The following is a 15782-nucleotide window of genomic DNA, read 5'->3' on the forward strand; positions in this document are numbered from 1 at the left end:
ATGCTCTGGAGAGGTTACTCCAGCTTTGCATACAGCATTTTAGGAACATTTTCCACAGCATGATACCATAGTCCTTTACGACTGAAGGATGCCAATGATGAGGATAAACAGACATCATTCTCAATATAGGCAATATACAATTACAAGACGTTGATCACAGAAACAGCCAGAGTTGCTGAATAATCAAGTTCCTTCTACTTTGATTGTCTTTCTAATAATTAAAAACTTTATGTTAAATCCAGAATCAATGAAAATGGTAGTTGCTACCAGAAACAGACAATGATGTGTAATACAATGCTAGTGGGACAAGGCACAGTGTGTCATATTTCTGAATTCCTCTTGCCTAGCTTTTTATAGCTGCAAGGCATTTTCAAAAAAGAAAAAAGAAAAATTGAAATGAATGCAAGCAAGCACTTAATATTATTGTGCTTCTTTTAACCCACAGGCAACAGCAGGACCAAACTACTCACCTATTAAACCAAAGAAGTTGATAATAGTTTGACCTATGAACTAATAATTGAAAATACCCTGTATGAACTGGTGAGCAGAATTATAGAAGGAAAGCAAAGTAATTGGACAATTTTGTAGAGCTGAAAATAGCACAAGGCAAATGGATGACATAGAAGCTCTTAAAGGTTAATAGTAAGCAGGAGTCAAGGAAAGGATGGAAATGGAAATGTAACCACATAAAATGCTTAATTTTATTTGCTTGGATCATTAATCTCACTTGAATGCAAAACTTCCCGTATCCATTAAGGACCTTGACAAATGGAATCTGCACTTTGTCACTGGCTAGGTTATATTACAATTTTATGTATTTATTATTGATCGAACTTATATGACTGCCTATTTCACAGAGTGGCTCCTTAATCAACAGAGCCAGGTCTTCACTAAATCAATAAATGTTGATGAAATATCAGGGTTATGGTAACTATATAAAGCTTGCTTTGTTTCTATTTCATCTAGGCAAATAACTTCTCTGATTGAACTTAGTCATCCAAGCAATAATTGGCTTTATTTATTAAAAAAAGTGCAAAACAAACCTATCAACCAATTAGCTCGAAGGCTCACTCACATCACTGATATATTATGCAACTTTTGTCAGCAAAGTTGTGCTGATTACATCATGATCAAGAGTCAGGACTGTTTTTGTTACATTGACGATTTCCTTAAATAACAACACTACAGCAATTAAGCTCAATTTTGTTAATTATAACATCTTAATCAGTCACAGCAATAGTAACAATTGAACATTTTAATTAAAATCCAGCAGTTTCTCAGGGGCTTCAGACAATATCAACAGCGAATACAGCTATAAATCCTTTCCACACACTTATATCTTTAGAATGGCTCCTGCCTAATTCTGTGTCAACATCTTCATTAGATTTTATTTTTCAATCTTAAAAAAATTGTTAAGCAGTGAGGGGGAGATCCAAATCTGATCTGAAATATTATGCATATGTGGTTTGTGCACAGAATGCTGTGGAGTTGGGGAACAATGGGAAGTAAGCAAGGCTAGCAGCAGTACTGAAGTGGAATTAGGCAAAAGCAGCAGCCAGAAAGGTGGGGGAAGAAATAGATTGGAAATACCATTCTCGAATTAAATAGTAATAGCTACCAAGGAGAGATAAGGGAATGAAGCTGCTGGGAAATTATGTCTATATAGGTTAGATGTGGGGTACTTGAAATCAAGGGGTACAGGAACAGCTAGATGGAGGTAGAGAAAAGAAGTGGCTGGAAGTCCATTGGAGAAGTTAAAGAAAGGAAAAACCCAAATGGAAAACAATGGGAAATAGGTATGTGAAAACACCAGCCTTGGGTTACTTATCCAGGCCCTGGGCTCAAACTGCTGCTACTCAATGCCAGGTCGGTGGTAAATAAAGCTCTCCTCATCTGGGATTTGATCCTGGATGAGGAGGCCGACCTGGCATGTGTGACCGAAACCTGGCTGGGCCCAGAGTGAGGATTCCTCTCTCAGAAATTTGCCCAGCCGGGTTTCAGGTATGGCATCAGCCTTGATCCCAGGGAAGGGGGGGGAGGAGTGGCTATTGTAGCCAAGGAGAATCTCTGCCTACGTGGACTCGTTGCTCCTGAGATTGCAGGTTGTGAGTCCCTCCTTGTGAAGTTGGATTTAGGGATTCAGGTGGGCTTGTTGCTCACGTACCTGCCTCCCAGCTCCGTGTCAACAGCCCTGCCTGTGTTGCTCAAGGAGGTGGCCGGGTTGGTGGTGGAGTTCCCCGGACTTATTGTCCTGGGGGACTTCAATCTACCATCGCTCGGCGGATCCTCCGGGTTAGCACAGGAGTTCATGGCCACCATGACAGCCATGGACCTGACCCAAGTAGTTCAGGGTCCGACTCACGAGGGGGGACACACACACGACATGGTATTCCTCTCGGAGCAATTGAGTAATGGTCTGAGACTAAGGGGCTTAGAAGCATTGCCTTTGTCATGGTCAGACCATTTTCTACTGTGGCTTGATTTCCTGGCTCTAATCTTCCCCCGCAGGGAGGCCGAACCGACTAGGTGGTTCTGCCCCAGACGCCTCATGGACCCAGAGGGCTTTCAGAGGGCGCTTGGAGTTTTACCAGATTCACTCGTCCACAGCTCAGCAGAGTCTCTTGCTGTGGCCTGGAATAGGGCTGCAGCGGAGGCTCTTGACCGAATTGTGCCATTGTGACCTCTCTGTGGCACTAGACCCCGTAGAGCGCCATGGTTCAACGAGGAGCTTCGGGAGTTGAAATGTCAGAAGAGATGTCTAGAGAAGCGATGGAGGAAGAGTAAGTCCGAATCCGATCGAACACTTGTGAGAGCTTTTATTAAGACCTACAAAGTGGCGCTCAAGGCGGCAAGATGCGCATACCATGCCGCCTTGATTGCATCAGCGGAATCCTGACTGGCCGCTCTGTTTAGGGTGACCCACTCCCTTCTGAATCAGGGGGGAGTTGGGGAGCCCTTGCAGGGCAGTGCCGAGGAATTTAACTAGTTTTTCGCTGATAAAGTCGCTCGGATCCGGGCAGACCTCGACTCCAATTGCATAGCAGTTTCGACTGACAACGAGTCAGTCGAGGTGACTGGGGCTCAACTTTGTCCATCTGTCTGGGAGGAGTTTGACTTGGTGACACCTGATGAAGTGGACAAGGCCATTGGAGCTGTGAGTTCCGCCACCTGTTTACTAGATCCGTGATCCTCTTGGTTGGTTTCGGCCAGCCGAAAAGTGACACGGAGCTGGGTCCAGGAGATTGTCAACGCTTCCTTGGGGAGGGGGTCCTTCCCGGCTCCTTATAAGAAGGCACTTGTGCGCCCCCTCCTCTAGAAGCCTTCCCTGGACCCAGCCGTGCTTAATAACTACTGTCCAGTCTCCAACCTTCCCTTTATGGGGAAGATTGTTGAGAAGGTGGTGGCACTCCAACTCCAGCGGTCCTTGGAAGAAGCCGATTATCTAGGCCCTCAACAGTCAGGATTCAGGCCCCGCTACAGCACGGAAACTGCTTTGGTTGTGCTGATGGATGATCTCTGGCGGGCCCGGGACAGGGGCTTGTCCTCTGTCCTGGTGCTTCTTGACCTCTCAGCAGCTTTCAATATCATCAACCATGGTATCCTTCTGCGCCAGCTGGAGGGGTTGGGAGTGGGAGGCACTGTCCTCCAGTGGTTCTCCTCCTACCTCTCCGGTCGGTCGCAGTTGGTGTTAGTGGGGGGTCAGAGGTCGACCTCTAGGTCTCTCCCTTGTGGGGTGCCTCAGGGGTCGGTCCTCTCCCCCCTGCTATTTCATATCTACATGAAACCGCTGGGTGAGATCATCCAAGGGCATGGGGTGAGGTATCATCAGTATGCTGATGATACCCAGTTATACATCTCCACGAAGCAGTGGAAGTGATGTGCCAGTGCCTGCAGGCTGTTGGGGTCAGGATGGGTGTCAACAAGCTCAAACTCAACCCTGACAAGACGGAGTGGCTGTGCGTTTTGCCTCCCAAGGACAATTCCATCTGTCCGTCCATTACCCGGGGGGGGGAATTATTGACCCCCTCAGAGGGTTCGCAACTTGGGCGTCCTCCTTGATCCACAGCTAACATTGGAACACCATCTTTCTGCTGTGGCGAGGAGGGCGTTTGTCCAGGTTTGCCTGGTGCACCAGATGCGGCCCTATTTGGACAGGGAATCATTGCTCACAGTCGCTCATGCCCTCATCACCTCAAGATTCGATTACTGCAACGCTCTCTACATGGGGCTACCTTTGAAAAGTGTTCGCAAACTTCAGATCGTGCAGAATGCGGCCGCGAGAGCTATCGTGGAGCTTCCCAGATTTGCCCACGTTTCTCCAACACTCCATGGCTTGCATTGGCTGCTGATCAGTTTCTGGTCACAATTCAAAGTATTGGTAATGACCTTTAAAGCCCTACATGGCATTGGACCAGAATACCTCTGAAACCGCCTTCTACCGCACAAATCCCAGCGGCCGATAAGTCCCAGAGTTGGCCTTCTCCGGGTTCTGTCAACTAAACAATGTTGTTTGGCGGGCCCCAGGGGAAGAGCCTTCTCTGTGGCGGCCCCGACCCTCTGGAAACAAATCCCCCCCAGAGATTAGAACTGTCCCCACCCTCCTTGTCTTTCGCAAATTACTCAAGACCCACCTGTATCGCCAGGCATGGGGGAACTGAGATACCTCCACCAGGCTTTTATATTTCATGTTTGGTATGTGTATGCTGCATGGTTTTAAATGATGGGGTTTTATATGTTTTTAATATTAGATTTGTTTCATTGTAATATTGTTTTATTGTTGTTGTGAACCGCCCTGAGTCTTTGGAGAGGGGCAGCATACAAATGTAATAATAATAATAATAATAATAATAATAATAATAATAATAATAATAATAATATTATCCTATAAAACCCCTGCAGATTTTCTTCTGGCCCAACCAAAATATTCTGGGATTAGGATATTTCTGCTTGGAATAATTCATCTGAAAATCCAGACTTATTTGTCCCAGGTTTGTTATTTGTCCCAAAATGTATTTTCTATTGTGCGCATACTCTTAATACTTAATTTTCATAGATTAATTGATTTAACTATGTGCTGTGAAGTGAGCATCAATGCTTAGTGAGCACATAGACCAGGGGTGGGCAATTAATTTTGCCATGGGGCCACATGAGAAATTGGGATGATTTTAGAGGGTCGGACTAATATAATTAACTTAGTTCTACCCTCTTCCTTGTTTTCTTTCTACCAAATCACACACCCCCAACACACACACACACACACACACACACACACACAAAAAGCGCAAACCTCCCCCCTGTTCTTTATTTATTTATTTGCCCCTCCGCTCTCCTCCCACTCCTCCCTTCACTTCCTCCCACGCACTGCCCCTCCCCAGCAGCCCACACCCCCACTCCCGGTTGACTCCGGCCCTGCATTATCACAATAACACTCACTTATGGCACAGTAACACCCAATATGGCATGAAGCTGCCCGCCCGCCTTCCTCCCATGTCGGCTCACCGCCACCTCCCCCAGCAGCCTTCCGCCCTTGCATCCTATCCTCTGGGCTGTTGTCCCCCCCCCCACCTCAGCTGCCCAGCCTGTTCTGCTACCGCCCTGAGCCACTGCCCCCCCTCCCAACCCGCTGTCTTTTGTCTGGAATCGCAGAAAGGAGAGCGCCGTGGGGAAGGAGGGATTGTTGCTTTCCTGTGGCAAAACAGGACTAAAAAGGACGACTCCGGTTTGTCCCGTGACGGTGGGGTTCTAAGAGAGCCTTGTTGGTAGATGCTTTTTTGTCCTGTTCATTTGAGGTGCTTGTTCCCTTCCCCCCCCCCCCATGGCTTCCTCCTCCAGGAAACCGGTCAGATAGCGGGCGGGATGGGTGTGGCCCGCGGGCCACCCCTTGCCCAAGTCTGACATAGACAGAACTGTAGGTTAGCCTTTCTAGGTAAGACATAGAATATTTTGGGACTTACAATAGTTTGGCTAAGAATGCCAATAATAATGAAATGTTTTATATTTAGATTTTTTTAAAAACAATAGAAACTGCTTATTTTAATTTTAAGAAAGGGCAAAAGGATGTACATTTGGTTTCATTATGCTAGACAATGAATCCCAAAAGATTTCTTCTGAGTCAGGAAGCATAGTGGATTGTTGAGTGATATGTGGGGACAGGGAAAGTAAATACTAGTAAGTATTTGCTCGGAAAAAACAAACACAGTTTGTTTCTTTTGATTTATATTTCAATCTATTTTAAAAATAAATATGGCTAAAAAATTAATCTACAATAAAAACATTTGGGGAACTTGGGGAAGAAACATACAATTCTTGCTCTCAGTTTGTACAACTCAGTTTTATGCAGGCAAAGGTCTTGTTACTTTACATATGAACCTGACTTCAATATTTTCTGCTTAAAGGGTTTTCTTCTTCCACTTGATAACTTATTAAGTTAACAAAGACATACTGTACTTTAAAATAAAGGAAAAAAGAGGAAACAAAGGAGGGGGAAAGGCACTGCCTGTATTTAATGGCATTCCTAAGAGATGTTTTATATAGCATACTTATGTCTGCTTATAAATGGATATAAAAAGTGAAACATTGTATCATTTTTAAATGTATTGTACAAAACTACTGTATAAGTACTACTGTATATATGAATATATATGAATAAAATATATTTCTGCCACAAAGATTAATCTGCCGGTATAATCAACCCACCAACATTCAGTTTCCTGTTATTTCCAAATCTACTAGGAAAAAATGCATAATGTAATGGAAATGCTTATCAAAACTAAACAACTAAATTTACATATATTTCAGTCCAGTATTGACGCATTAATCTTTACCAAATTACATTGTTTAGGTCAAGGAGATAGTAACCATGTCTGAATCATTAAAGTCAAAAGAACATTTAAGGAAAAAATAGCCAAACCACAACTTTAAATGAATGAACTTATATAATGGGGCACAGAAGAGGCTGTAGTGAGCTTTTTATTTATTTTTCTAGTGACCCTTTATAATCACTCCACCCCCACTGCCTGCCTGAAGGGAAAGTGTGTAACAATCCCACTAAATCAACATGGTTCTAATGGTCTCCCTCACTTGACCCCCTAGCATACTAGTGTCAGATGCAAACATGTTACAATAAACTTCACTCCATCCTTAGCTCCTCACTGACAGGTTTTGATTCATGGGGTGCTGAAACCCATCTGAGGAAAATTACCTCTATCAAAACACTTCTATCTCAGCATCTATCAAGCTTTGCCATAGCCCTGGGGCATACTTGAATGTGCACGTGGGCACTTGTGCATGAGAAGTGGGGGTGGAAGCTGACCTTTCTTCTGAAAAGGTAGTTTCGTGAAGCTTGTGATATTAATGTTTTCTTCTTCTACTGTTCTCGCAGGAAGCTTTGAAGAACAATTTCAGTTGTTCTAATAGGAATCTGAAACCCGAAATATGGCACATTCGTAGCATTCGTAAGAGCCTCCAGTTATTCCATTTTCTTTATTAAAATAAAATCAATGTGTTAAAAAGCTGCACAATTGTATTATTTGTATTGCAACTGGCATTGTAAAGTACAGTGGCACCTCTACTTACAAACTTAATTTGTTCCATGACCAGGTTCTTAAGTAGAAACGTTCATGAGTAGAAGCAATTTTTCCAATAGGAATCAATGTAAAAGCAAATAATGGGTGCAAACCCATTAGGAAAATCCAAAACTTTACGCTTAAAAAAAAAAGCCGTGGGCAAAGGAAGAGGCGGGCAAGAAGTGATTTTGGCAGCAAGATGGGTCAAAGGAAGCGGCAGGTAAGGGGGGACTTTGAATGGGAGATCGGGCAAAGCAAACGGCAGGTGAAGGGGGATTTTGAATGGCAGATAGGGCAAAGGAAGCGGCAGGCGAGGGGCGATTCTTCTCCCAGCAGTGTCCTTGTACTGGACGGGACAGTGAACGAGAGAGAGAGATACGCCTTCTCCCACCGCACGTCGGGAGGGGGGAGGAACAGCAGCCCGGCTGGGCAGAGCTGCCTCACTGCGGCAAGCACAAGGATTCGGGACCAACTCCACATCCTTCTTCCTGTCTGTGGGGAGCTGAAGCCCTCCATGCCTGCCTCTGCCTCCACCTCCTCCTGCAGAAAGATGCCGAGGGGTGCTCTTCCTCTTTCCAGCCACAGGAAACAGCCTGACTGCGGGGTCGTCTGCTTTTTCCCCCTCCTCTGCCGCTTTGGGCTGCCCGGTTTCATGCTTCCCGGTGGCTGGCTCTTCTTCTTTTGCCGCTGCTGCTGCTTGGAGGTTGCACCTTGCTCCACAGCTGGCCCGGTTCCGAAGTGCCCCGCTCGGCCGTCCTTTGGAGATGAGAGGTGTGTCCCGAGTTCAAGACCAACTCTGGTTTGCAAAGAGGATCAGCTGCAGTTTGCCAGCTGAGCAGCACTTGGGGCGGGGGACTGAATGGTGCCTGGGCTCGTTCGTCCCTTCGCCCGCTTCCTTCGCTCCCCTGCAGAGACGTTCCCAACCTAGGAAGGGTACCCCGTCCTAAGCTGGCCCGTCTCCCTATTATGAATGAGTGCTGCTTCCATAATTCCTGGGTGGGTTTCTCCAGGCTCCGGTTCATCGCAGAGCCTCCGATGAAGCCTTGATTGCCGAGCCAGGGTCGTCAGAATCCACAGACAAATGCCCCTCTCAGCCTCCTCCTGCTGCTTTCCCCAGCGCTTTGCCTACCTCCCACCGACTGTCCGCTTCCCCGGCTCACTGCTCCAGTCAGCTTCCCAGGTGCTGGCTTGAGCAAGCCGTTCGCAATGTCCCTGCGGCACTCAGGACAGGGAGAGGTGGCCGAGCTGGGCAGGTCGCGCCTCTCCCCGCTGGCTTCCGCCCATTCCTCCCAACCTCTTTAAAGCCGATCCGAGGGGGGGGGAGTTGAAAATGGTTCGTGAGTAGAGGCAAAAAAGTATTGAACACATGGTTTGTATCTTGAAAAGTTCGTAAGTAGAGGCATTCGTAGGTAGAGTTACCACTGTATATTAATCAACCTTTAACATCTTTATTTAAAAATATTTTCTAGGAAAAGTAAACATTCTTAAAAGTTGATGGGAACTTAATAATGAAATGTGAGACATATATGGGATTTCAGCAGCCAAGGATCTTTCCATTCAACTATACAATTTCCTAGATAATAGCTCATTCTATGATTCTTGTTTCTCTGCCACAATTATAACATCTTAGAAGATTTTCCCTACCATCCAAGTGGATTCTACTTTTCTGAACCTTAAGACCATTATCAGGACAACATAGAAGCTGCCATCTTCTTCAAGAGCTTGGGCTTCAAATCCTGGACAATACCTACCTTACCAGTAATGGTTCTTAGCTGATACCTCCTAACCTTTCACCAGATTATAGAAGAATTGTTGCAAGAATTGTTAAAGAATGGCACGAGGAACATTCTAATGAAGTTCAGCATCTCATCTGGCCACCACAATCACCAGACTTCAACATTATTGAGCATTTATGGTCGATTTTAGAGATTCAAGTAAGAAGACGATTTCTACTACCATCATCTCTAAAAGAACTGGAGGGTGCTTTAACTGAAGAATGGACTAAAATTCCTTTGGAAACAATTCACAATTTGTATGAATCAATACCTTGGAGAATTGAGGCTGTATTGCAAGCAAAAGGTGGACCAACACCATATTAAAAGATATTTTGAAGATTTTACAAGGTGTTTCCATTTTCTTGTCCACCCCCTGTAGCTTTCCAGTGAGAAATCATACAAGCTTGCATTACACTGTGATAGTAGCTTTTAATTTTTTGTTTCGTCTTGTCACTCAGAATATAAATACTACATAATTAACATTTGAACAAATCATGATAAATTCAGTGCAGACTCTGTGATGTATTTAAAATATTTAATCTATTCTACTTTATATTATATAATGAAAAAAGGATGCTGTTCACTTGTATTCTGTTTTTCTAAACTAAACCCTGTTTACTTACCTGATCCTTAGATCAGAATTTAAAAAATGTTATTAAACTCTCTTTCTGTATGTATGTATGAGTGTGTGTGTGTGCGCATGCGCATAAAAAAGAGAGAGCACACAAAGAGAAAAATTGATACTTGGGCCTTAAAAGACCTAAGTCCCAATTTTGCTCTTTAAGCCCCATTCTAGAATTTATTTATTTTTTTTGGGGGGGGGGGCGAAATCAGGCCAATGATGTATAAAATAAAATAGGTTCATTCATTCCACCTTTATATTCTCCCAAATTTTCCCAATGTTTTAGTTATAGCAATTTCAGGACTTCTTTGAAAGATGCAAAAATGTTGACTGGAGGCCACAACCAGTTAGAAGTCAGTGCAGATGAGAAAACAAGTCTCATTTGATTACTAGTCTTCGTTAGCTGTATATAACAGATGCCTTTTAGCCACTGGGGCCTCCGGTGAGTTCATTGACAATGATGCATTTCAGAGGATTCCCAAACTACATATATTGACCTTTCCTGCTGAACACCACTCATCTGGGCAGTCAATACACTCACTATCATGTCAAGGTAGACAAGATATTAAAAAAAGGGTGTTGGTCTTACCCGACATGCCTTTTCTTTGGGTGGTGGAGATAGCATCCAGGAATAGGTTAACTCCATCTAGGATCTGACTGGACTGAGTCTGCAAACTTTAAAGTAACACATCCTCCACCAGCATCCCCAGCTTGCAATGAAGGGATCCGCTGCACACAGATGTGTGGCCATCAATGAAGTTTCCAAGATGTCTTAGAATCAGAGCGACATTCGGGTGGGGCTGGATGCTATCTCCACCACCCAGAGAAAGGCATGTCAGGTAAGACCAGCACCCTTTTTCCACTGTGGATGGAGATAGCATCCAGGAATGGGGGATACTCAAGCCTGGTAGTCTCTCACGGGAGAGCCATCGTCTGGTCCTGGACGCCCCCATCTGCATGCACCCTTTGCAAGACCATTCTGCTGAAGGCAGCCTCAGCAAAGACAAATGAAAGGAGTCAATGACGGCCAGCTTAAGGTCCTGCACACCTCCTCTATGGAGGCCTGAGTGGTCCAGGCTGCTGAAGTAGCCACACTTCTTTTGGAATGGGCTGTGATATGTCTAGGAATCGGTAATGATTGCAAGTCATTTGCCTTTGCTGGAAACAGTGGATGGTGTCACTTGATGTAGTAGAGTGCCAGGTTGAAATGACAAAACAGTGACACGGTATGTTAGAAAGTCGTACTCCGGTTAATATAGATACAAAACGCTATTGTTATTGTTATTAAGCCTAAATATTTAATTCATTTTGTTGTAATGTTTTTTTCAAATTCCTCCTTTTGTCATATTTTTTCTTAATAATTTGGTTTTGTGTTTATTACTTTTTAGTCCTGCAGGCTCTCCATATGCTTCGATTTCTCTTATTAGTTCCTGGCCCGATTCCATGTGTTCTTCTAAAAAAAACCCCAATGTTGTCTGCATAAGCACCAACTAGCAATCAGAAGATGATGGAGATTCATAATTTCATAACACATGGACACAGTTAACTGTACTAGAGCATCATAAACTAAGCCAAATGCTACATAATTTCTGGAAGCTCAGCAGTCAGTCAAATCAGTCATTAATAGACACATAAGAGATAAGTCACATTTATACATTGTTCAAAAGAGACAAAAAAGCCAACACCAAAATAAGCAGAGATTAACAGTCAAGGAAAAAGTAATATTCTAATCAAGGAACTAGTTGAGAAGGTGGGACATTATTTTTTAAAACCTCATCCTAATCCTAACCCTAATTCTATCCCAATTGCATTTGGTATATGATGGCTAGATATTTCTGAATGGTTTTCAAGATCTATTATCTTATTCTACAACAGTATTTCATTGTATAAACATTGCTGGAATCTGTGCTGCTTCTGTTTCTCCATTGTGGATGGAGATAGCATCCTGGAATAGATTAACTCTGTCTAGGATCTGATTGGACTGAGTCTGCAATCTTTAAAGTAATTTCTCCTCTGCCATCTTCCCCAGCTTTTGACTCAGTTGATCTTAGTGACTAGATGTGTGGAAAAGAGTTCCATTTCTGAAAGCTATCTTTACTCATTGGAGTTGCAAAATCTGTTACACACATTTTTGGAAAACAATATAGTACCACCAAAAACACAGTCATAGATAAAATATATAGATGTGCGGAAATGGATAGGCGGATGATGGAAATCAAAAGATTAAACAATGGTATAACTGGATGGAAAACAAAATTTAAAAATATGTAATACAATGTGAAAGGACATACAAAAATTAGAATTATGTAAATATGAATATTGTATGTAAATACACTGTAAATATAAATTGATCTGTACAAAATTATTGTGATGTTTTTAAAAATGCTTATCTCTATGTGTCTATTGATGACTAATTTGACTGACTGCCAAGCTTCCAGAAATTTCCATCGTCTTCTGATTGCTAGTTGGTGCCTGCTGTGGGTTGGGTTTTTTTTTAAGGAATCTCTACATCAGGCCATCTACTTTCTGCATTAGTTTGGTGTTTACTGGGATATAGATTTCTTTGTCTTCTAGTAATTCTATGCCTCTTTTTATCATGATCTGTCCATATAACAGTAATTTGGCTTGTGTCTGCCGAAGGATAATTATAGTTTGGTCCTTCTTTAGGCCTTTGAGCAGACAACACCCAGATGAGCAGAATTAACACAAGACAAACAATCCATAAAAGAATACAGTACTCTAATCCAGTGTTTCCCAACCTTTTTTGAGCTGCGGCACATTATTCATATTTTCAAAATTCTGGGGAACACTGAAGGGGGGGGGCGGGGGGCCTAAAGAAAAGTTTGGACAAAAAAAAATCTCTTCCTCCATTTCACTCTATTTCTCCCTCCCTCTTTCTCTCTCTTCCTTCCTTCCCTTCTTTCTCTCTTTTTTGCTCTCTTTCTCTCTCTCCTTCCCTCCCTCTATGTCTTTCCCTCTCCCTCCTTCCCCCCTCTCTTTCTCTCTCTCTCTTGCTTTCATTCCCTCTCTTTCTCTCTCTCTCATTCTCTCTCCCCTCCTTTTTTTCTCTCTCTCTTTCTCTCTCATTCACTACGCCGGCAACAGAGAGAAAAAGAAAGAGAGAGAGAGAGACGGAGCCCCTCGCCCTCCCAGACCTCCCCAGCGCCCGGCCACACGCCGCCTCCTGTTAGCCCGGCCGACTTTTTCCTGCTGCCGTTTTCTCTTCATGGTGCAAAGCCACACAGTCCCGGACTCCCGGATTGCTCGCTTCTCCGGCCAGCAAGCCGGCTGCCCGGAAAAGCATTGCGCCTTTTCAATGCACAGCGCTTTCCTGGGCAGATGGCTTTGCTGACCGGAGAAGCGAGCGATCCGGGAGTCCAGGACTGTGTGGCTTTGCGCCATGAAGAGAAAACGGCAGCAGGGAAAAGTCGGCCGTTTTCTCTTCATGGCGCAAAGCCACACAGTCCCGGACTCCCAGATTGCTCGCCCCAAGGCAGGAGGCGGCGGCGGAGGAGAGGGGGCGGATCGCGCCCCAAGACAGGAGGCGACGGCGGCGGAGGAGAGTGGGCGGATCGGGCGGGCAATGGGGCAGGGTGGAGAAGCCAGGGGCGCGTTTGGCCGGAGGCACCGTGGGGAGGCAGGGGCGGCCGCGGCTTCCTTTACTCCTACTGCCGCACCTCCTCGCCCCTGCCTCCTTTTTCCCCGCCTTCCTTCTTTGGGGCCCAGCAGGAGAACGCCGGATACGGCAGTCCGGCACCGGCAGCGCCCTGCCCAGCTGGAGCTTCTCTAGGTCCTAGCTTCGCGGCACACCTGACAGTGTCTCGCGGCACACTAGTGTGCCGTGGCACACCGGTTGGGAAATGCTGCTCTAATCAAAGAACCAACTAAAGAGTAAACCACACCCCAACCAAAACAGGCAGAGCAAGCTATTGTATATAAATAGCAAGCAAACCTCCTAGCCATTGGCACTGGTGAAGTCAGGTAATGAAATATATGCAAACAATCAAGCCCAGAAAACACCAAGGACTCCACAATTACAATCTTCTAAAGAAACCAAATTCCAAGTTATGCATAGATAATTCAGGAACTGTTCATTATTTTGGTTGTGTCTGATTGTCCTATAGTTAAGTCAGTTATCTGTACTTTAACTACTGACCTTGTAGAACCCAGAGAATAAATTATAATTATCAGTGATCATTTGAAATATAAAACAACTACTTGGTACAAATAACTTTTGAAAGAAAAGACACCCCCCAAATGGTTAATGGTTTATATATTAAAGCAACAGTCTCCAATTTTTCTGGCTTTGTAAACTGGGGGGAGGGAGGGGATGGTCTCGTGCACATGAATGGAAATATGTGCGCTCACCCACCACTTCTGTGGCCAATGGGTCAGGGCCTGAAAGTGGGCAGCAGCCTGGGGTTTGCAGACCCCTGTATTAAAGCATGCACAAAGCATGACTTACCTGTGGACTACTAATTCTAATTTAAGTTCTTACAGCAAAGAGAATTACCAAATACAGAAATTTAATAAAGTTTTTTAGGAAAATTATTTGTCATAAATTGCTCAATTCAGAGTCTTAGTTAGCTACCCAAATGATAAAGCATCTTTTCAATTAAGTTTAGGCCTACTGAAAGAAATAATATTAGCTTACTCTCGCCTATATAAGAATTATTTTGAATGTAACATAAAAATAAACAGTAAGAATTTATAAATGTTTTACATAGCTTGTTATTCTGAATTATTTCTTTTTGAAATTTATAAGGCTTCCCAACTTTATGATGACAAGGTAATATACAGTCAAATAATCATACAGTAGTAAATCATAAAGAATTATTATTTTCTATATTCTCGACATTATTTTCTCTCTATTTAAAAAGATTAAGATTTAGAAATTCACCTGCTCATTTCTTAGTAATAAGCTCTAAGTAGCATTGAGACAAACCTTGTTCTTCCCCATAATAAGTTAGTATCAAATCAACAGTACAAAATCAACTTCAACATTCTGTATCAGTTGTGTGCAAACATATGCAGTTAAAGGTAATGCAGGGAAAAAAAGACCTCTGGCCCATGAATTTTTTTAGGTGCTCTTTTAAAAAAAACACAAGACATTAACAATTGAATTTTACAAGCCAATGGGAGGGCATATATATAAAAAGGAACCCTTCTGGCCACTACTCCTCTATCTCCACTGCAGCATGACGGATGATAGGATGAAAAGCAGAGCCTCTAGGCTTTCAGGCGATGGTAGATTAATGATGGCATGGCCTTGACCTCCGAAAGGTAAAGGTTATGAAACACTCACGAGTAGCTGGCTTCCAATTTCATATCTGGAGGGTGAATGACAGCAACTGATAGTTTTGTTCTTCAAAACACTCTAATCCTCAGATTCACAGCTGTCACCCACCATCTTTTTGAAATTCATCCCAATATATTTATATGTTCTTGCTCTTTTCCTTAGTGGACGCATAGCGTGCGTGTGCGTGCATCAACTATTTGAACGATAGTCAATGGTAAATATGTATGTGGAATTGGAGTGACAGAAATTAGTTATAGGATGCATCTAGTGAAACCGATTACTCTCACTTTTATGGCCCTAGATAATACTTTTGCAAAAATATTAATCAAGAACTGCACATTGCACATACACTATGAACAATGGGACAGGAAAAATCAAGAAGGTATTATGATATAACTACAGTACTCTGTCCCATGAAATACTCTTATGTGACTACCTTTTCTCTTTTAGGATCAGTCAAACAAATCTGATCTTAATTTAAAGATCAGGAGAAAGTAAAATACTACATAGTTATTTCCATT

The 15782-nt window shown here is 43.5% G+C and overlaps 1 protein-coding gene across 1 annotated transcript in view; it reads right to left on the reverse strand.

The window, feature by feature from the left end:
• SARNP (SAP domain containing ribonucleoprotein) overlaps window positions 1–15782 on the reverse strand; it is an 88760-nt gene that overhangs the window by 3101 nt on the left and 69877 nt on the right. The gene's annotated exons all lie outside the window — the stretch shown is intronic.

This window comes from Erythrolamprus reginae, chromosome 2 (assembly GCF_031021105.1).
Source record: "Erythrolamprus reginae isolate rEryReg1 chromosome 2, rEryReg1.hap1, whole genome shotgun sequence".
Lineage (NCBI taxonomy): Eukaryota > Metazoa > Chordata > Lepidosauria > Squamata > Dipsadidae > Erythrolamprus > Erythrolamprus reginae.